The sequence below is a fragment of the Chrysochloris asiatica genome, unplaced genomic scaffold (assembly GCF_000296735.1).
Source record: "Chrysochloris asiatica unplaced genomic scaffold, ChrAsi1.0 scaffold00182, whole genome shotgun sequence".
Lineage (NCBI taxonomy): Eukaryota > Metazoa > Chordata > Mammalia > Afrosoricida > Chrysochloridae > Chrysochloris > Chrysochloris asiatica.
In genome coordinates, this window is record NW_006408700.1 from 5,176,679 (window position 1) to 5,200,616 (window position 23,938).

Consider the following 23,938-nt stretch of genomic DNA (forward strand, 5'->3'; position numbering starts at 1 on the left):
TGAGTATGTTTTTCCCTGTTGGTTTTCTAACTCCTGGTCTTTGCACATTTCATTCTAATGTGTGTCTTCTCTAGCAGCTTTGAAATTTTCTGTTCAGCTCTTGTACCTCCTCATTCTTGTATTTGCTTTAGCATCTCTACGGTGGAGAGCAAGTTTTAGAGTCTCTTTTGGCATCCATTTTGGTCTTTTCCTTCTTCCTTGTCTTCTTAATCACCTTTTGCTTTCTTTCTGTGTGATATTCTTGATGTCATCCCACAGCATTCCTGGTCTTCGATGTTTAGAGTCTAATGTATCAAATCTGTTCTTGAGATGGCCTCTAAATTCATGTGGTACATGTTCAAGGTCATATTTTGGCTTTTGTGGACTTGTTTTAATTTTCTTCAGCATTGGCCTGACCTTGCATTTTAGCAACTGATGATCTGTTCCACAGTCTGCCCCTGGCCTTGTTTGGGCTGATGATGTTTTGTTTTTCCACCGTCTCTTTCCACAGTTTGATTTCTGTGTATTCCACCTAATGAGGTCCCATGTACAGTCATCATTTATGTTGTTTAAGAAAGGTATTTACAATGAATAAGTCATTGGTCTTGCAAAATTCTGTCATGCGATCTCCAGCATCGTTTCTGTCACCAACGCCATATTTTCCAACGCTGATCCTTCCTCTTGGTTTCCAACCTTTGCATTCCATTGTCAGTAATTAACAATACATCTTGATTGCATGTTTGATCAATTTCAGACTGAAGAAGTTACTATAACTCAGCTTCTACCATAGTAAGAGATTGTTGTTGTTGTTAGGTGCCATCGAGGTGGTACAGACTATAGCAACCATACTCTTATTACCCACATTTTACAGATGAGAAAGTAGCTGTGGTGGTACAGTGTTTAAGTGCTCATATGCTAACTGAGACGTTGGCAGTTCAAGCCCACCAATCGATGTGACAGTCTGCATGGCTCTTGTACAGATTGCAGCCCTGGAAACCCTGTGGGGCAGTTCGACTGTGTTCTCCAGGGTTCCTGTGAGTTGGAATGGACTCAAGAGCAGTGAGTTTACAGATGAGTACTGCCAACTTAGAGAGGAGTCATACCTTCCCTAGGTCAATAAGCTGGGAAGTGGCAGAGCCATCACTGAAGCCGGGGGGAGCCCCAGCCCCCTGCTCTGGGTCACTCTACTCACTGCCCCTTCATGCAAAATGCAAAATTGATCCCATGAAGATCTGGAGGGAGGTGGGGTAGTTTATAAAACCTAGGATTCTAGGACATTTTACTAACTTCTTCAAGGACCTGATCTTTCTGGAAAGCTTAGCAATTCTGCTGAGCTGATGCTCTAGTTCTAGTCTAGATATGCCACTTCGTTCCGTTTGTTGTTTTCAAAGTGAAAGAGCTTCAATTGCTAAAATGACTAAAATTGGTTACTTTAATACAATTCTTGCAAAGACTCAGTCTGGTCAACAGTTGAGCCATTTGTCTCCGTCATGTGAACAACTCTGGCTTTCATAAGGATTTTAATGAATCGGGGAATGGAATTTAAGAAAGCAAACAATCCAAGGAAAACCGTTTATTTTTCTAAAATAGCACAGCAAAAAATGAGAATCCTCTCCAGTCTAGTTGGCACAAATGTCTGTTGTCGTCTTTAAATTTCTTAGAGTACAGGTTTTATCATATCGAACGGAAACATGGTTGCAAAGCACTTCCTGAAAGTCTTTCTTAGGGGTCCTATGATCATTCTTCTACTTATTGAGATAAAATCACCTTTTATGGGTTGTTCATTGATAAAAATTATAGAGAGTTGATATTAAGTAACATTCCTTTTTACTCTTCTTTTGAAATGTTTATTTTACTCTACATAAATATGTTTACCAATTTGGGACATCAGTTTGATAGAATTCAGTCATTAGTCATTTTATAAGAATTCTTGACATTCAAGTATTTTCCCAAAGCTTTGTGTTTCTTTTGAATATCATTGAGACCATGTGATTTAAGAATGGCGTTATCAGTAATCTTGAAAACATCCCATACTGCATTCGGGGTTATGTTTTTACTTGTGTTAAAATTCTAACATTCTTCCCATCTGGTGTGCCCATCTTTGTGTCTGTAGATCTGTCTTTTCCACAACAATTGTGGATTCAGTGTCTGCTGCTACACACTGAAACTTGGCTGGTGACTGATTTCAATGAACTTTACCACAGCAGGGGAAAAATAGCCATTCATATGTTTATCTGTTTAAGAGATGAGTTAATGGTATATATGAAACTGAAAGCTAATTTCCTTATCATAAATGGATATATAAAGAATTACATATGTTCAATTGTTGTTATTGTTAAGTGTCATGGAATCAGTTCTGACTCATAACGACCCTGTGTAGGGTTTCCTAGGAGCAGCTGGTGGATTTGAACTGCTGACTTTGTGGTTCACAGTCCAGTGCTGATCTTACAGCGCTGCACCAGAAGTCCATGGTTGCTATTAGATGCCATCAAGTCGATTTTCAACTCATAGCACCATCATGCAAGAGAGTAAAAGTACCCCTTAGGATTTGTTGGGCTGTAATCTTTATAGCTTGAGGACTAAGGTGTGCCTGCCCCAAGCCATGGTATTTTCAATAACTTCATATGCATGTGAAAGCTGGATAGTCAATAAGGAAGACCATAGAATAATTGATGCTTTTGAGTTATGGTGTTGGAGGAGAATATTGGAAGTGCCATGGACTGCCAAAAGAACCAACAGATCTGTGTTGGAAGAAGTGCTACCAGAGTGCTCCTGGGAGGCCAGGATGGCCAAACTTCATCTTATACTTCGGACATATTGTCAGGAGGGACCGGCCAGTCGCTGGAGATGGATATCATGTTTGGTAAGGTGGAGGGTCAGAAAAAAGAGGAAGACCCTCCCCCCAACGAGATGGATTGGCAAAGTGTCAGCATCAGTGGACTCAAGCGTGGCAACAATAGTGAAGTTGGCCCAGGATCGGGCAGTGTTTTGTTCTACTGTGCATAGGGTAGCTATGAGTTGGTATCGACTCAATGGCACCTAACAACAACAATCTTTATGGATACGCACTTGGCTGCTAACCAAAAGGTCAGCAGTTCAAACCCACCATCAGCTCCACAGGGGAAAGATGTGACCGTCTGCTTCTGATTCCCAGCCTTGGAAATTCAATGAGGCAATTCCACCCTGTTGTATAAGCTTGCTGTGAGTCGGAGCCAACTTGACGGCACTGGGGTTGTTTGGTTCATCTTTACAGAAGCAGATTGCCAGGTCTGTTTTAGCCTGCAGAGTTGCTAAGTTCAGGATCCCTGGTGGTGCTGTGATTAAACACTCAGCTGTTAACTGAAAGGGTTCAAACCACGAGCCATTCACTTAGCAGTTGAGTGTTTATAATCTTTCCACCATCAGGGCTCCTGAACTTAAAGTTAATGAGATAAAGCACCTGAGGGATAGTAACATACAGGCCTTTGGAAATCTTCTAGGTACAGCGCCTTCAACTTTTCTCTCAATCAAACTTTGCAAGATCGGGGTTCTTGTCTAGTGCCAACTGTGGGCAGTTGGTCATGGTAGCCAGGGACACGTGACCCTGACCATGATCACTGAGGGACATTTGCCATCAGCAAGGGAGAGTGACATCAGTGGGTTTACCTGTCACAGATCTACCTCCCTGCCCAGGGAATCAGTAAGACTTGAGAGCAAACGTGATTCTCTGCCTTAGCTAGAATCCCTCCCTTCACCATGCTCATTGGCTCCTCGTCTGATACTTTGGATTCTTATAGGATAAAAAGAGAAGGAGGAGAAGACACAATACTGAGCTCCAGAGGGTTTGGCCAGATGTATAGAAAAGGAGAATGATATGAAATCTCCCCAAAGACCAGTAAGCAAGTCAAGTCTTAATTTTAGTGAGATGAAGATGGAGTCCTGATGTAGCGCTGTGGGGTAATGCTCTGGACTACAAGGTCGGATTGAACCATGAAGCCAGTTGGATAGAAATAGTTTTTAAAGGCCTAAATCAGAACACACTAATTCCTTGGTTGCCAGCCACCTCATCTTCTTGAGCTCATAGCTCAAGGATGTCATCTGAACACTAGCATTGTCTTTACACTTCTTGTGGTTGTACATACTGGGTACCCCTTACATGTTGGGGTCAAGGAGGACACAAGCATTTAATGACTTCATTCTTTTCAAGAAGCTTGCTATTTTAGATGATATTTAGTAGATTGATTTTGCAATCTAAGAGAGGAAGCCAGGCAGCAAAGACACGAGAATGAGAGGCAGAATTATGGAGCTAGCAAAGTCTTGATTGAAGTAGCAAGTCTTTGGCAAGGGTAGGTAATCTTTGTCATCTCCACAGTAGGCAGTGGTTCAGAATTTGTTAGTGATTTTCTCTTTTCACAAAGAGAAATGGTGGGATCGGAGAGGCATTTAAGAATTGAATCCAGGACTCCCAATTTCTCTGCCACAGAACCAAAAGCTCTCCCAGAAATACAAGAGTTGAATTCATGCGTGATTGAGTCCCTTACACTGAGCTGTAAAGGATTGAGGATGGTCCAGCCAACCGGTTACCTCAGCACCGACCAAGTAAATAAATCGTTGATGAAAGGCATTCTAGAGTCGAGGTGACTGAAAGCCATAAATCAGCCAGCCTGTCTATATCTGCTCATGCTGGAATGCGGAGGCAATTAGAAATCCTTCAATGTTTCTTTAACTATGTATGATCTGAAGAAAAGAACGGTGACATAATGAATCCGTCTATTATTCAGTCAAAATAAGATGAAAATATGGTATGGATTTAATGCCAATTTCCTCTTTCAATTCTGTGCAGTTATTGCTTTTAGAACATCATGAAACTTCATTTCATGCCCCAATGAAACTGAAATGTAATGGGTTACAGCTTTTCACTTTGTTGATTTTTTTTCTCCTTCTAACATCTTTGATGCCCCATCCTCTGAACAGATTTTTTAAAAGACTGTCTTGAATACCAGTCAAGTTATCCTTTCCTCCTGTTCCCTCCTCCACCTGTCTTTGAAGCAATTGCTCAAGTGAAAGCACGTAGGAGCGTGTGGTTTTGAGAACATTGCTACCTCGCGCTTTACTGGACCTGCCAACATTGGTAGGTTGTTTCTATCTAATGCTCTGGGCCCTTCCCTCTGTTCACATCTAAGAAGAAGGTTGGTGACCAGCACCTTTATGTCAAGCTATTATGGCATCAAAAGTCTGTTCTGGATACATTGAGCTTCTGTTGAGGATGATAGAAAAATTTGGAAAAGACAGTGGTGATAGCTGATCAATTTCATTACCATAGTTAATGTCATTGAATGTATATGCACATTGTTGTTTGGGTACTGTCAATTCCATTTCAACTCATAGAGACCCCATGTTGTTGTTGTTGTTGTTGTTGTTAAGTGTGGTCAAGTCAGTTCCGAACCATAGCGACCCTGTATAGGGTTTCAGAGAAATAGCCCCATAGGGTTTTCTTGGTTGTAATCTTTACAGATTAAAGAGTGCTGGTGTGGCTCTACAGTATAAGCACTACACAGCTAACCATCAGGCGGATTCAACCCACCACACACCATACAGGGTCACTATGAGTCGAAACCAAGTCAGCGACACTGAACAACAGCAATCCTTATGGAAACAGATCACAAGGTCTTTCTTCCACAGACCACTGGATGGGTTCAAACCACCAACTTTCCAATTAGCATTCAAGCACTTAACCATTGTACCACCACCAAGGATCCCTTACATAGTTGTTTTTAATGTTGCAATGGCAAGTGATTTGCTATATATATTTACCAGAATTAAAAAAATAAAAAAGGTTACCATTAGAAATAAAGCGTCTGTCCTGCAATACCTCCTCTCCCTCTGTCTGACATCCTGGATGCCTGCAGCTCTTGAAGTCGTTGGTCGTTAATGGTTCAGCTTAAGATATTATGCCTGTGACTGTCTTCATTTATAGCCTGCCATTGACTCAAACCTAACACATACCACATTCCTTTTGTCTCTCTTTCCTATGTCAGAATGAAAGAGCTTAATTTTTTCTCATCGTCTAATTTTCTATTGTACCTTAATAAAAACGCCCACCCCTAGTCACCATCTTTTCCTTTGGAGTAACTCTTGTCCCAATGTAATGAACTGTTTAAATATCTTCTCTTAGATACTTTTGACTTCTGCTGCCTGCCATCATTTGCAAACACAAGTTTATATCACAAAAATATATTTGAAAGATTTTCTCAAAGTTAATTTGGACAGCCCGTGTTACATTTGCCAATGTTAATGTGTCTGTAACATGGTTACACCCTTAAAATGGCATACCAAGTCTTTACTGCAGGTCTTTAAACTAGCATTTATGGCACCCTGACAGTTTCCTCTTGGCACCTACTGTCATGAACTTATCAATTACAAACTTTCCCTAAGTAAACAGATAGATATTTCATTTATATGTGGTTGTTCTTGTTAGGTGTTGTCAAGTCGGTATCAACTCATAGCGACCCTAGGCACAACAGAACAAAACACTGCCTGGTCCTGTGCCAACCTCACAATCATTGCTACACTTGAGCCCATTGTTGCTGCCACTGTGCCAATCCATCTCCTCTGGGGTAGTCCTCTTTTTCGCTTACTCTCTGCTTTAACAAACTTGATGTCCTTCTCCAGGGACTGGTCCCTCTTGATAATATGTCCGACATATGGCTGTACTTCTTCCAGCACAGATTTGCTTCTTCTTTTGGCAGTCCATGGTATTGTTAATATTCTTCTCCAACATTGTAACTCAATAGGATCAATTCTTCTACAGTCTTCTTTATTCACTGTCCAACTTTCACATGCATATGATATTACTGAAAATACCATGGCTTGGAACAGGCGCACCTTAGTCTTTAAACTGACATCTTGGTTCTTCAACACTTTAAAGAGGTCTTATGCAGATTTACCTAATGCAATATACATCTTTTGATTTCTTGACTGCTGCGTCTATGAGCATTGATGGTTGATTGAGCAAAATGAAGTCTTTGACAACGTCAGTCTTTTCTCTATTTACCTTGATGTTATTTATCGGTGAGGATTTTCTGTTTTATTCAAATAGACAAGTTGAAAACTCATCGTATTATTCTTACTTAAGGTTTTACATAAAGTAAAAACAATTTGGATTTTTATTTAGATATGCACACTGTCTTACAAAGCATGCAGTTAGAAATCTGATGCTTACCAGAGAGAGAAGGTAGGACTGTTAGTTTACATTCCCCTAAGCCTGGTTCTGCCAGAGTGCTGGAGGGTGCTCAGATCAAGTAGATGTGATTTGAAAGGACACACAAGTCTCCTGGTGGGATTGACAGGCTCCTTGGGGCCTCATTTCACACGTGCCTGACTTGAGAATGGTTATTTTGAGTCACACCTCTTATGAACCTCCCTTCTTAATGCCTGGATAGGAGGTCAAATGTCTCACTTATCTACTTGTTTGCGTTCCATGAACAGCTACTTCATTAGAGCCCGTCAAGGGTTTATCAGAGTTTCACCATGTTTAACATTCCAGAAAGAGCATCGGGTTGCTGCCTCTTAGGACTCACCATTGGTTCACTCATCAAGGCTGATGACTGTGGTGGTTTTTAAAAGCACGCATGGATTATATTCTGTTAAAAATCGATTTCACATGAACGACAAGAAAAAGAAAGGCATAGCTTCTGTGTCAGCATTGCGTGTGCCCCTAGTTCACATGTATCTGGAGGCATTTCCTCACTCTCATCTTAGCCATCACTTAGTATCATTTACAAAGACTGCCTTGTGCATCATTTTGCCCTTGAGGTTTTACAAGCAGCCGTATCTCCATATTAGGTGCAATGTGTTAGCACTTTATTGTCGCACCAACAATAAATGCAGCATCTTCCAATGGTCCTTTGCACTCGTTTTCTTGTAGTAGAAAGAGAGCTAACGCAACACTTGCTGGTTCGTCATTTTTCTCATGTACAAGTCAGTTTGACCAATTCCGTCAATCACATTGGGAAGCCATCACCAATATCAATTACCAACTTGTCCATCACCATGAATAGAAACTCACTGCTCCCTAAACAATGATTTCCTCTTCTCACCATCCCTCCTGCCCCTGGTAACCACTCTTTTGATTCCATTTTCCTACAAACTTTCTGAAGCCCCCTCATATACTCTTGTCCTGTTGTGTTTAATGTATTTACTCAGCAGAATGTCTTCAAGGTACTTCCGCACTGAGGCATGCATCAGCACTTCCTGTTTCTTCATGGAGGCATGATGGTCCACTGGATGTATGGGCTACATTTTGTTTATTCATTCATCTGTTGCTGGGCACTTGTGTAGTTTCTACCTTTGGGCTATCGTGAGCAATGTTGTTGCGATGAATGTGTCCGCCTGTACCGTTGCTTCCAAGTCTCTTGTATCTATACCTAAGAAAGGAATTGCTGAATCATATAGCAGCTCTTTGTTTAATTTTTTTAGCGTTTTAAGACTTCGATAAGTTAGGCTGTAACTAGTTAGACTGACTTTGTATAACTTTAAAGCCAGTGTCTTAAAATTCAGAAAAAAAAAAAAAAATACTCTATACAAGTTTCAGGATCTGTGCCTTACAGAGGTACATGGTATCTTAGGGCAGCTAGAATTGAAGACCTTACCAAACAAGAGAAGAAAATTGCCCTTTATCTTAAGGAAACAGGCAGAGAGGCACACAATCATTGATGGACAAAGATGTTTATCTCCTATTATCTGTTGTTGTTAAGTGCCATCGAGTCGGTTCCAACCCATAGCGACCCTGTGTAGGGTTTCCAAGGAGATGCTGGTGAGCTTGAACCGCCAACCTTGCAATTCAAACGGCTTTGCAGTCTGGCTCATTAACCCACAGCGCCACACCAGGACTCCTATTATTTAGAGTCCTAGAAATTGAAAAAGAACCCAAATATCACAGTAGCAGTCTGGTTAAGTGACTTATATATAAGATGGAGTGCTAAAAGCCCATTGTAAAATACAGTTCTCCAGTTTTCATACTGTGATGACTTACATGTTGTTATGATCCTGGAAAACTCTGCCAACGGAGTCACCCATCATGGCCTGGTTTCTAAGACAGACTGCGAGGAAAGATCAGGCAATCTACTTATGAAAATTAGCCAACACAGACCTGTGGATCGCAAGAGAATAGGACAGCTGAGCCCCCTAAGTTGAAAGACTAAATATACACAGTGACTGGAACAGTGAGCAGTCACTGTTGAAATGGCAGAGGACCAGACAGTGTGCTGTCCTTTTGTCCTACGATCACTAGGAGTGGAAACCAACTCACAGCAGAACCTAACAACGCCCCCACACCCCCACCCAGCAACACTGGCAGAGAAGTGTGGTGTTGGCTCACCCAGGGACTAACCGGAGGGAAGGGCCCCCACACCTCAAGATTCTGTGAGTGAGGACACCCCTCTACAGAGCTCATTTCTCCTACTTAGTGCTGTTGGGGCTTCACTCCAGAAGGGGGGTGCTAGGGTCCCTCAGGGACCCACCCACAGCCACCAATTACTTTCTCTTCCAGTTATTTCAAATATCAAAGCAAAGCACGGCCATTATAAAACCTTCATACTCTTTAATCAAAGGAGCCTAGCACATTCAGACATTAGGAAAAAAAAAAAAAAGCCAAACCATGCCGCTTTCCATTTGGTGACCTAGCGAAAAGGTCCTCGAAATTCAAAGTGACCTCAGATTCTTAAACAATTATTTATATTTCCAGATCTGAAAAGAAGATGGAAAAAAGTCCTTCTGTTGACGTTACCACCCTAAGCACCGAGTCTGCCATGAAGTGCTTTTTGTTCTTTTCGCCCTTAATTGCCCTACCTCCAAGAAACTGGTCTTAACATGCCATCAATCATCTGAGTGGCCAATCAAATGGGACCGTTCAGCCCAGCCTTGCACTGCTAGCCACAGTGACACACATTCATTTCCGTTGGCAGCAGCTGCAGGGAAGGTGGCCGCCCTGGACTTGTAGCTGGTTTGTTTGAACTGTGCGGCCTCCCTGTATCATTCAGGAAATGTGTTGATTCTATCTGTGACAAGCATCGTGTTCACACTGTGTCAGGAGTAGACAGCGTGGGGGGTCGGGGTAGAGCGTTCCGCTGGAGCACCAGACATTGGCCTGACTCTGGCCTGCGGGTCGACTGTACTCTGTCTCTTGTTCACCAGCTGTCCAGCCTCAGTCCAGCTGACCCAGATGTTCCTCTGGGCTGTCACATGAAAAGGTGTGCCCTCTCCCCTCTGTCTGATGGAAATGTCTGCAGGGAACCTTGCGGGAGACTAGTAAGCCACAAAGTTTCAGACAGCATCTCTGAGGACAGTAGGGCTTATCACTCCGCCTCTGAGACCTGTCTGTGACGAGACTACTTTTCTCAGTGGTAAAATTGGCCTCCACTCTGGGTGGTTATTAAAGGTGCATTTGTTTATTGCACATCGTCTCTACTGGACGTGGTTAAAACAAGTCCGGACTGTTGGTGGCAGGGGGCTTTGATCAGTGTGTGGTGGGCATTCCCTGAGATCAAATAAGGAAATGTTCAAACCAGCCCCGCTTTAACATCTACTACGAGGCGATGGGAAGGGTTTGTTATTTTGTATATGGTTAACCATCTCAGAGGTCAGCAAGTGAGGCCCCAGTTCCCCAGCACAGCAGCTGGGTTTACGCAGTGTTTCCAGATCGTCTGTTTGGGCCCTGAGCCCAGGCTCCAGCGTTTGTCCATTCTACATGTTTGACAAATAAAGAGAGGTGAGAAGGGAGACTTCAAGGGGACAGGTCTGTGATTTTCCTGGTGTTTACACTAGAGGGGCTTTTAAGAGCCCTGGAGATGATGAGCCATTCCAAACAGTGTCAAAGCCACAGAGGTCAAAAGAACCATTGATTCTGCAAAAATGCCCGGATCTTAGGCAGGAAAGCAACATCCAGTTCCTGGCCTTGGCTTGAGGCCATATTGAGAGTGCCAGGTTTGGCCCTGAACCATTTTGCATACAAACAGGCTACCAGTAAAAGGTGCTCATGGCCCTATTCAAACATTAAATGCCCAATGTTGGCTTGGAAGCCCATTGGAAGGAACCCTTGAGTTGGAAAACCAGAGTCTGCATCCATTCCACTGGCAGATGCATCCACATTGATGGAGGTGCTTGTGCTGAGCAGAGTGGCATTTCCAGGGCCTTGTGAGGCTTTCCCTTTGTAGCCCCTCCCCTGAGACATCAGATCTCCAAGGAGACCTGCAATGGCCTGACCTAACTGTTTCTACCACAGAGTGCTCATTGCACTGGGTCACATGGATGTCAGGAACAGCAGTGGCTCAGTGGTACAATTCTTGCCTTCCATACAGAAGACCTGGGTTCTATTCCTGGCCATGGGGCCTCATATGCAACCACCACCCTGCACCTGGTCAGTGAAGACTTGCATGTTACTATGATGCAGAACTGGTTTCAACAGAGCTTCCAGGCTAACACAGAGTAGGAAGAAAGGCCTGAAAACCTACTTCTGAAGCCAAGACAATGAAAACCTCTGCATCACAATAGCCTGATCCTTTTGTGTGGGGGTGGTAGTGGTGGGAAGGACTGAGACTTAACAATAACAGACATCGTGGTCTCCATGAGTGTTTTATTCTAAATAAAATCTCTTTTGTTTTAAACAGCATTTACAAGTACCAACAATGATGGCCAATTAAATAGTCCAACAGCATTAATATAGCACGGTTAGGTCAGGCAGACTCTCAGGTGCCCAGTCGTGTTTGCATTTCTTTAGTTAATGCATGTAGCGAATAACACACATGGTGAGCTGCTATGAGTCTGGGGTGGTACTGTAAGATACACATCTGATTGCTCATCATAAATTCACCAGTCACTCCTCAGAATTCCTATACAGCAGGGATGGGGAACCATTTTTCAATCAAAATTTATAATATCATTTGTGAGCCATGCAAAATTATCAACTTAAAAATCAACCCCCCTGCTATATTTATATATAAGCATTTAATTAACTTACTTCCTAATGGAGTTCTGGAGGCCTGGTCTGGCGCTGTGGGTTAATATACTGAACTGTAAAGTCGGTTTGAACCGCAAGGACGGTGGTTCAAGCTCACCAGCCACTCCTCAGAAACCCTATACAGAGTCGCTGTGAGTCAAAACTGACACGATGACACTTAACAACAACTAATGGAGTCCCGGTGTGGCATTGTGGGATAAAGCAATGGACCAAAAGGTTGGTTTTGGGCCAACGTTCCCTACTCCTACTATACAGGGTCCCTATGAGTCGAAATCAACTTCATGGCACAAATCAACAACATATAGATATTTGTGTTTGTAACAAATGTATCTTATCCTGGTATTTCTTAAGCTTTCCTAAGTGTGTGTAAGTAACCTGTCACCGTAGCATAGTGTTCTCCAAAAGAGTGGCTAAGAAAAGCAAACGCCGGTTCCTCCCTCAGTGGCCTGGCGCCCACCCTCTGCTATCAGCTGACCTTAAAGAAATTTTATTTCTAGAAATGGAGAGTTTGCTCAAGAAGGACCTTCCCTCACCTCAGAGAAAAAGAATTCAATGCCAAAAGTTGTCCTTTGGATTAATCCAGTCTTAAGGATGGATTTAAAAGATGGGTTTCAAATCAGCAAACGTTGATTGCAGGTGGTTATGTGCCCAGTGTGAAGTTAAAGAGGAAGCAGACACAATCTCCTTCAGTCTGAAAACACTTTTGCAGTCCTTCACCAGATCCTTCCAGACATACTTAAACATTCCCCTTGACTTAGTACACTTGAGCCCTTCTCTCCAGTGGATCCCCTCAATGCCAGAATACACACTAGGCACAGAGAAGTGGGTGGTTATAGATTTCCACTCAATTTGGAAATTAACAGCGAGTGCTGTAGTTATAAAAAAAAAAAAAATGCAATCAGAACGCCTGCTTTCTGGACTTGGTACTGTTTCAGGTCATATAACTGTGAAGACGCTTCGTGTTCTCTCAAGTTGGTTCTGTTGATAAAAGGAGTTGTTAGGATGATGAGGAGAGAGACTAAGGGGCTTTGTGAAAGCATATTACTCCACAGTTTTTATCAATTGCCATTGAATTGATTCAAGCTCATGGTGACCACATGTCTGTCAGAGCACAACTGTGCTCTGTGTGATTTTCTGAAAATAGATTGCCAGTCCTTTCTTCCCAGGTGCTTTAGAGTGAACCTGAGCTTCCAACCTTTCGATCAGCAGGTGACTTTGTTAAGGGTTTGCACCACCCAAAGACTTAATGTTTGGGGGTGCTGTTGAATCTATTTCAACTTATGGTGACCCCATGGGACAGTAGAATTGTCCTGTAAGGTTCTCTAGGTTATAATCTTTACCAGCCTTGGTAGCATAGTGAGTTAGTCATTGGGCTGCTAACCAAAAGATCAGCAGTTCGAATCCACCAGCTGCTGTTCTTCAGGAGGACAATGAGGCTTACTGTTCCTATAAAGCTCTGCAGCCTCGGGAAGTCTGTACAGGGTCACTATAAATCGGAACTGACCCGACAACATGCAGCGGCAGCAACAGCAGTCTTTACCAGAGCAGACCACTGTGTCTTTCTCTCCCTCAAAGTTGGTTCAAACCACTGACCTTTCAGTTAGCAGCCGAGTGCTTAACCGTTATGCCACCAAAGCAAACAAACAAGCAGCCCACTGCTAGCAAGTCAGTTCCAACCACAGCAACCTTGTAAGGAGAGAGCAGAACTGCTCCATAGGGTTTACAAATGGCGCTGGGGTTAATGCACTGGTCTGCAAAGTTGGTTTGAACCACAAGGTTGGAGGTTCAAGCTCACCAGCCGCTCCTTGGAAACCCTATACAGGTTGGCTATGGGTCAGAACCTGATTCGACGGCGACTCGACGGCACTTAACAACAACAATCTTTACAGAAGCAGACTGCCTCATCTTTTCCCCAAGGAGCAGCTGGTGGATTTGAATTGCTGACCTTTCTGTTAGAAGAGCATGCTTTAACCACTGCTCTATCAGGGCTCCTTTTCATCCATAAAGCTCCATGCAAATGAAGAGCAAAAGCATTCTGATGGACTTGGGGGACAGGTACTAGGCTCGAACTATTGAGCATGTTCTCTGTGAAGTTCTAATAATCGAAGACACTGACCCCACGTTGAGCTCATTTGAATCTTGCTTTTTCTCCTAGCAGTATTAGGTGATTGATTGCAGACATTTATGCTATTGGGGGTTCCCCATCTAGGGCCATGATTTCTCTGTAGAACCTCTGTTGCTGCCTTTTCAGGAAAGGCATCACGTGGGCAGGGCTGTCCCCTCACAGTCTAATGTAGGGCTGACTTTGAACACATTTCTAAAGCACAATCATTCTTTTACTACAGAAGTACAATGATCAAAGGTTTTTTCCTTTTTCTTTTTCCACCTTTTTGATCATTTCACAGCTTAAAATCAGTGTTTAACATTTTGAGGGAAATTTCTGCCATTACTGTGAAAATAACTAAGGAAATCATTTGGTCAGTCCTTAAAGGTACATAAGAAAAATGAGAAGAATCTAAACCATCCTGAGCCCACAGCTTCACGTGCTGTTGTTATTGTTCAGTGCCGTCGAGTCAGTTCTGACCCATAGCGACACTGTATAAGGTTTCCGAGGAGTGGCTGGTGAGTTTGAACCACTGAACATGTGGTTTGAGGCCATGCGTCTATCCTACAACGCCACACCAGGAGTAGACAAAATGTTTTAATGCATTAAACGACAGGTACAGGAAACCATTACATGGGCTGTGCTGTCATTCCAAAAGACAACGGAGCCACAAAGCTACACAGTGGAGTTTATAGGCCCCCAGGGAAGCCAGCAAATCCCAGATGAGAAGTTAGACTGCTTCCCACTAAGGATCCAGTATTCATGGCCTCTTGGGAATTGGCTGTGGCGCACGATACTGCCCTCACCATAACCTGGGTGTCTCCACCACATAGACACAAGCAAACCATCATTGGGTCTAACAGTACCCTTTTCCTTCTCATAGTTTCTTTTGTGTACTCAATGAAGATGTACGAAGGGTACTGTGGGTCCCCAGATGCTGTGCTGAGCTCTGGAAATACAAGGGATCAATGGTACCCCTCCTGTCATGAACAGTCTTGGCAGAACAGGTTCCATGTGCAGGATGAGAGCTGCTGGGGATGAGAAGTACAAAACCCAGGGGGACATTTTCAAGGGGTCAGTAGAGCCTCAGAGGTCTTCTAGCAGTTTTCCATTTTTGGTTAAAACACTCACACTCAGCTGTCTGTAGCCTCAGAGTTGGCACGTATGGCCCAGCTTCTAGATCAGATAGTTCTTATGGAAGCCCCTTAGACGTGGTCTCTCCACCAGGGATTTCTGGCCAGTGCCATTAGCAAACCAAAGTAACCTGCCCTCTCTGCAGGTCTTTGGTGATAGAACCTGAGGAGGGCTCCTCAGACTGTGAGGCCTGCTTGACCATAAGCAACATGAAGGGTTCAGAGGTTAGACTCAGCTGTCACACTACCTCAATCCTGGTTTCTCTACCTGCCAGCTGGTGACGCTGCTCCACTCTCTAGTGTCTCACAGCAAAATGGTGATACTCAGAGACCCCATCTCATGAGGAGTTGCTGTGTTAGCTCAACATACAGTGTCACCTTTCATGTGGAGACCCGGGTTCAGTTCTGGCCAATGCACTTTATGTACGCCCACCACCCGGCTGTCCGTACAGGCTTGTGTGTTGCTGTGATGCTGAACAGGCTTCAGACTAAGATGCACTATGAAGAAAGACCTGATGGAGCACAGTGGTCTGACCCACATACCATCACGGGGATGGCTCAGGTCTGGGCAATGTTTTGTTTCCTTTTTCATGGGGTCACCTGGAGTGACTTGGCACCAGCTTGTTAACAATGACAACAGATAGCTCACAGCACCTGGTACTCAAAAATGCTTCCTGGTGGTGATGCCTCATTCACAGCTTGTAGTCCCTGTGCGGGGGCATCAGAAGAGTTATTTAATAAGCATTAGCTTAAGGAAAAGGAGCTCTGGTAGCATAGTGGTTACGAATCGGGCTGCGAACCGCAAGGTCAGCAGTTCAAAACTACCAGCTGTTCCGCGGGAGAAAGATAAGGCTTTCTGCTCCTGTAAAGATTTACAGCCTCGGAAATCCTGTACAGGGTCACTATGAGTCGGAACTGACTCCATAGCACATAACAACAACAACAACAGCTTAAGGAAGAGAGAGGGGAAGGTAGGCAGGCATGCAAGAAAGGCCTAGTAGAAACCTTAAATTCCACATCCAGCCCTTCTGGTTTTATGAAACTCAGAATTTCAAAACCTTTTAAACAGAAGCAGAACACTTGAATTTCTGTAGCTGCTGTAGAAATTAAGGTCTGAAGTAAACAGGAGCATATCAGCCTCTCACAAGAGGAAGCCTTACTGAGCTCGAGAACAATGTGGCCTTACTTTGAAAGAGGCCAGAAACCCAGATGGTTGTAGTCTTAAAGCAACTAAGCCATTTTCTAAACTAGGCCCCACAGGCCGAATAAAACATGACCCACCAGTCGGATCTAACGCACGCCGCCCTCTGCTAATGGAAGGGGCTGTGTATTTGTCTCTGCCTTTTGAAATGTCTGTTGGTGGGTACACAAGACCTAAACAAACGTCCTCTCTCAGTTCCTGCTAGGTTCAGAGGAAGCTGTGGGGGTGAGGTCTTCATTTCTGGATGGCTACAGTCTGTATAAGGAGCTCTGGTAGCATAGTGGTTACGAATCTGGCTGCGAACTGCAAGGTCAGCAGTTGGAAACTACCAGCTGTTCTGCAGGAGAAAGATGAGGCTTTCTGCTCCCATAAAGATTTACAGCCTCGGAAACCCTGTTCAGGGTCACTATGGGTCGGAACTGACTCGACAGCACTTAACAACAACAACAACAACAGTCTGTATTGTATACCCACCTAATGAAGACTACTTCTCTTCCCACAGGATGCTAATAATGAGTATATCCTTTTAAAACTTGATTGTTTTGTGGCTGAAATAACAACAGTGTCCAAAAAAAAAAAATCTCAACAACTTCCTCTAGAACTGCTATTATGGCAATCTGGAGCGAATCTGAGTCCAGAGTTCACGTAGTTTTGTTTTCTTTGGAAGCAAAGTCTGGCGTATTCCAAAAATGTGGAGTACTTCACAGTGGAATGACTTTTCCATAACACTGATAGTTGCACAGCAAGACACATAGCCATATGTCTTTGAAATGTGATTTTTTTAAAAAATCTCTATTAAGCATGCAAGGTGAACTACCTTCCAGTCTTTACATTGTTGTTGTTGTTAAGTAGGAAGCTGATAATTTCCTACAGGTTCACCAAAGTTTCTCTGCTTATGGCCCCATACTTTGTTAGGAAAAACCTCAGCACTGTCACATCCCAGCTCTGTCACTTACTTACTGTCTTATTATGTAGCACAGCTGTAACAGCAGGATTGATTGGTGGCTTTAACAAACAGAAATCAATTTTCTCACAGTTTAAGAGGCTGGAAGTCCAAATGCAGAACACTGACTCTAGAGAAAGGTCCTTTCAGCATCTGCAGGCCCAGCCTAGAGCTCTCCATGTGTCTGGGCATCAGTCTTTCCCTAGATCTAGGAGCTTCATGGTGTAGGGACTCCACGTCCAAAGGATGCACACCATTCCTGACTTTGGTTTTTTTCTTGCTGGTAGTAGAGTCCTCGGTCTCTGCTCACCTCTGAATCCTTTTATCTTAGTAAGATAAAAGCTGTTGCAGGCCACACCTCTGGAAAGCTTCCTTAAATCTAGTCAGCGATGTAATGGGATTAAGAGTTTTGCAGCCCACCTTTAGTCCTCTTATTGGTTTATTGCATCCGATCACATGACCACATATATCATGACATGACTGCCAAACCACTAGAATCCTGACCCAGCCAATTTGATGCATAGTTTGGGGGGAGACACAGTTCAGTCTGTGATACCTCCCAACTCTGTGAATGCTGCTTCCCTGGTTGTTGATGGTGGTGCCTGCAAGTACACTGGAACGAACCCTTGACAACTTCAAGGCTTTCTCCATTTATCATGACATGGCTTACTGGTCCAGTGGTGAGGATTTTTGTTTTCTTTATATTGAAGTGTAATCTATAATGAGGAGTCTTGGTGTAGTGTTGTAGGATAAGCACTGGATCGCAAGGTCAGCTGGAACTGCAATGGTCAGCGGTTGAAATCAACCATATGCTCCTCGGAAACCCTACACAGGGTCGTTTTGAGTTGGAACCGATTTAACAGCACTAAACAGCAGCAGTAAATCTACAATGAAGACTGCAGTCTTTGACCTGCATCAATAATTGCTTCAAATGTAATATTTCAGCAAGCAAGGTTATGTCACCTGCATATCACAGGTGGTTAACGTGTCTTCCTGCAGTCCTAATGCCATGTTCTTCTCCATACAGTCCAGTGTTTTTTTCAGCATACAAATTAAATAAGTATGCGGAAAGGATACAACAATGATACACACCTTTCCTGATTTTAAACCTTGCAGTATCCCCTTGTTGTGTTCGACCAACTGCCTCTTGTCTATTTACAAGTTTTGATGAGTACTATAAATCACTGAAACATTTTTATCAAAATAGTAAGGTAGCATACATTTAAATTAGCTTGTATGTAGCCACTCGGGATCTTATCAAATATAAATCTTATTAAAGGAATCTCATTACTTTATAAAATTTGCATAGACTAAATGAATGCATTTACAGCCTCGGAAACCCTGTACAGGGTCGCTTTGGGTCGGAACCGACTTGATGGCACCTAACAACAACAACAACAACAACAACAAGTGAATGTAAGAGAATCTGAGTGGGATCCGCAGAGCCGGTGCTTTCTAGGAGCAGCATTGGGTAGGAGACACGGAAGAAGTTACAGGAAGGTTGACTATTCCCCAAACTCTCTGGATCCCCGGTCATGTCTCACCAGGTTAGAATAATGTTTCCTGTTGTTGTTAAGTGCTGTCAAGTCAGAATTTTTCATACTAGAGACACAAAATTACAAGTTCAACCTAAATAAAGTACCATGAAAAGATTTTCTTCTCTAAAGTGGAGCTAAGGCCCACTCCAAATAGTGCTTGTTTTCACCTGAACTCTTTTTGACTGGACCCAGAGATGGTTTAGTTAGAAAAAGACTTTAGTCAACCTTTTTTTTCCTCCAGGTTATAAACCCATTAGCTTAACAGCCATCCCCTCTAAAATACTTGTGCGTTCTGTGTGATTTGCTACAAGTAGGAGTCTGGATGAGGAGTAGTTGACTCTCCGCCCAGTTGTTGGCCCCCATTATGGTCCATCACCTGAGGTGAAAGGTGTGAGGAACAATAAGGTAGAATCGTTTCTTCAGCAGAGCAGTTGATTACCATGCAGAACCCGCTGCCTCTGCCACTTTCTAACCACATGACCTTGAACAAGTCTTAGTCTCCCTCAGCCTCAGTTTTCTCATCTAGAAGATAGCCCATCCATGGGAGGGATTATTGTGAGGATTCAGTAAGATTATGTGGATAAGCACTTAGTTCTTTGCTTAGTACGGTTTACCTTACTAATAGTTCACTGTTACTCTAAAAATATGAGGGGGCTTCAAAAAAAGTTTGTGAAAAAGTTCCCTTTTTTTTTTTAATTCTATTTTTTCCATGAATTTTTTGAAGCCCCGGGTACAGGCTCAACTAGGATTACAGTCGTTTCTAGACAAATCTGTTAACCAATGATGTAAAACAAATCTATGTCCTGGGTCTTGTCACATGTACTCATAACAACAGAATGGGTTACTTGTGAAGCTCGCTCTTCCACCTCAACATGCATGCACTAGAGCTTTAGTATCATGAGTTTGGAGCAGCTAACCCACTTTTACGTTGCCATAATTAAAGAGGGCTTGGGAGAAAGATGAGGCTTTCTGTCTGTGAAGATTTAAAGACTCAAAAATCTTGTCAGTATGAGTTGATGGCATCAAAGAGGGAGACGTGCAGGCCCATCGTTCTCTCCCTTTTTGAGATCTCCTCAAAGTTTTATTGGGCTGAAGTTAATAACCCTTTACGGCAACCTACTCGACTCGTTTTATAGACCCATGTTTTGCAAGCAATCCATGTTGAAGACTAGGAATTGACCATGTCCTGGGTTAGAAATTCAATGGAGGCTTTTCATGGATGTTTCTGTGATCAGACTGTTTGTTTGACTACACTTCCTGTCCTATGTATTAGATGCCCCCGTGACACTGACTGTTAAGCACTGGACTGCAAGACTCAGGGTCAGTAGTTCAAATCCACCAGCTGCTTCAAGGGAGGAAGATGAGGCTTTCTGATCCCGTGAAGATTTACAACCTTGGGAACCCTGTACAGTATGACTCTGAGTCAGAACTGACTCAGTAGCAGTGGGTTTCCTGTAGACTGTTTTTAGGAAAGTACTGTTTCAGCTATAAGACACCACGCTAGGAGGCCCTACCGTCCAGCAGATCCCAGATTCTTTTTTGCAAAGATTTACAGTCTTCCACACTTACTCCCCTTAGCTCTTCACCATGAACAATGGGCTGGCCTTCTCTTCATGCCTCAGGCCCTGCCAGGCACCTCACCCTTCAGAAGGTATAAATCCAAGTCCTTTCCCTGTCACCATTTCATTGTTTATGAATATATACACCTGACCAACATGTAAAATGACTCATTCCAGTATTCATTGATTACCTGGCGTGTAATAATACTTGGCAGAATAAACAAGGTAGACACAGATTGTTAAAGGATTAACAGACACATGGAGCCTCTGGGTGGTACAAACAGTTAGTATGTTCAGCTGCTAACTGAAAGGTTCCCAGTTCAGGTTGACCCTGGAAAGAAAGACCTGGAATTGAAAATCGTACGGTACGGAGTTCTCCTCCGACACACATAGAGAATGGGAATAGACTCAGAGCATTTTAAATAAACAAACAAATGGACACATAAGTGCTGGAGATACTCATACGTGGGATCCAGGACACCTTGTGTTCCTGAGCATGAGCTTTGATAGGTTCTCAAGAGGTTGAAGAACTTGTGTCCTGGGTCTTCTAACTGTTCCCACATCCAGCCAGACCAGTGGAGACAAGACTGCTGCTATTCCCTCCCACATACCCAGGGAACGCACGACCAAACTGTCTCTAAGGATGTTATTGAAAGGTTGATAGCATTACATTTTTGTAAAATAAATACTTATGGAAGACATTTTTCTCTGGTTTCATAACCATTTCATAACAACACTTATGAATAATTGGTTTAAGATAAGGGACATTGTAAATGCTAACTTCTTCGTTGGCGGTTAGAAAGTTTCTTGGGAACCCTTAACCTACTTCTAGGACTTCTGGTGTGGCATTGTAGGGTAAGCGCAGGACCAAAAGGTCAGTTTGAGCCACAAGGTCAGTGGTTCAAACTCACTAGTATCTCCTCAGAAGCCCTATACTGGGTTGTAATGGGTCAGAACCAACTAGATGGCACTTAACAACAATACCAACTGTACCTCTAATCCAAGTAGCTGAGACATCACAGCAGATGTTTCGTGTGACTCCTCATTGGGATTTGAGGGACTAATCGCGAGCCTTTTCCCTACCTGGGTTCTAAACTAACTGTGAAATAGAAGTAGAAACTAGACAGATGCAGAGCCAAAGTCAACTCTGAAACCTACCACATAGGTGAGGGGAGATCTGGACCACAAATTTTCCGTCCTGAGTTAGGGGGGCTTGCTGGTCACCCGCAGCACAGTCAGAGCAGCTGCAGTCTCCGTCTCTGAGGAAGATGCAAAGTCCTCAGACAGACACATCCCTCCAATGGGGGCATGCCCGCCCACTCTCAAATGCACCATCAGGAAAACCCTTCCAGCCTTGGCCCTTGGCCCACTCCCTAGAGAGGGGCTGGGGCAGGAGACCAGGAACATTGATTGCTCCAAGGGGGTGCCTTCATGTGGGGAGAGGGGATGATTACCGTGCTCCTGATTTATTTCAACCCTCCCTTTCTTAGATAAAATCCCCCTTTCTAATTGTATCTTCTTTATCCAGCAACCCCCACTATTTAGCTAACTGCAATATATAAGCCCCAAACCCATTGTCTTTCAGTCACTTCTGACTCATAGCGATCCTACGTTGTTGTTGTTAAGTGCTGTAGAGTCAATTCCAACTCAATGTGACTCTGTATAGGGTTTCTGAAGAGTGGCTGGTAAGCTTGAACCGCCACCTTTGAGATTCAGACTTACATTACAATCCAGAGTGTTAACCCACAGCCCCACACCAGGACAGAGTAAAGCTGTCCCATCAGGTTTCCAAGGCTGCAAATCTTTATGGAAGCTGACTGCCACGTCGTTCTCCCACGGAGCAGATGTTTTGGTTCATAGCTGAGCGCATCACCATTGCGTCACCAGGGCTCCTGATACAGCTATGGATACTTCAGGAGACACATCTGTTGGAAGGCAGGTCTGGCGATCTGCGATTAGAAAGTCAGAGTCTAAAACCCAATGGAGCAATTCTGCTCTGCACACATAGGGGTCGCCATAAATTGAAATCGGCTCAGCAAAAATGAACATATCCAAAAATCCAGTTGCTATCTATCCAGTTGAGTCCAGCTTATGGCAACCCGAGGTGTGTCATAGTAGAACTGTGCTCCGTTAGGTTTTCAATGGCTGATTTTTCAGAGGGGCCACTGGTGGGTTCAAACTTCAATTGTTAACCATTTGCTTTATCATAGGACTGAGCCAGATAGATAATGTTGTTGTTGTTGTTGTCAGGTGCCATCGAGTCGGAACCGACTCATAGCGACCCCATGCACAGCAGAACGAAACAATGCTCGATCCTGGGCCAACCTCACCACCGCTGCCACCCCTGAGTCCATCAATGATGCCACCTGGCCGATCCATCTCATTGGGGGTCTTCCTCTTTTTCTCTGACCCTCCACCCTACCCAGCTTGACATCCTTCTCCAATGATTGTTTCCTCCGGACTACATGTCCAAAGTAGGAGAGACGAGATGGATAGATAGGTAATGGATGGATGGATAGATAGATGATAAATAGATAGAGTAAAGCACCTTACAATACACGTGTTAAAATGCTTTATGTATTTTGGGAACAAATTGACCAAATAATTTCACTAATAAATTCATTTTAAAAATCACAGGAATCTTCTCTCTTTTTTCCCCCCTTGTATTAGATAACAAAACCACGTGATATTGAGAGTACTTCAAGAGAAAAGAATTATAAGAAACTGGAAAGAAGTTAATGCTTTTTCTTGTACCTCTCAGGGTTCAAAAACATTCATGCTTGTCTTTAATGAGATTTTTTTAACTCTGCATTTTAAAATTACTAAGTGTTTCAAAAACAACGAAGGCCCAGTAACATGCCTTCCCTCCCGGTAAGCTAGATAGAATATCTGCAGAGAAGATGGCTAATATAAAATGCTCCTTCATAACATGTACTTATTTAACAAAATTTCTAGGAATAATATTTCCAAATGGGTATTATGCATTTCAAGAAAATCAATCTGAAAGACTAGATCCTATTTCAAAGAGGTCATTGCTGTTGTTTAGTGCCGTGGAGTCAATTCTGACCCATAACAACCATGTGGTAGGGTTTCTGAGGAGCAGCTGGTGAGCTTGAACCACCCACCTTGTAGTTCAAATGGCTTTATAGTCTGGCACATTAACCCACAGCACCACACCAGGACTCCAAAGAGGCCATTACCACCAGAAAAAAAATTTTTTTCTCTTTTAATTCCAAAGCTGTTATTGGAGGCTTCTGAAAGCATTTTAATGAACCTCAAAATGCCAAGTCTTTGTCCTCTAGGGTGAATCTGAGTTTGGGAACAGCCATTCAGAGCTATGTTTAGTAAATGCTGTTGTTGTTAAGCACCATCGAGTTGGTTCCAATTCATAATGACTCTGTATAAGCTTTCCAAGGCCTTAAATCTTTGAGGGAGCACAAAACATCATTTTTCTCCCACAGAACAACTGGTTGGCTCGAACCACCA

General features: G+C 43.3%; 1 protein-coding gene across 1 annotated transcript in view; it reads left to right on the top strand.

Moving 5' to 3' along the window:
• Positions 1 to 23,938, top strand: part of UST (uronyl-2-sulfotransferase) — a 485,915-nt gene that overhangs the window by 460,607 nt on the left and 1,370 nt on the right. The window lies entirely within an intron of this gene.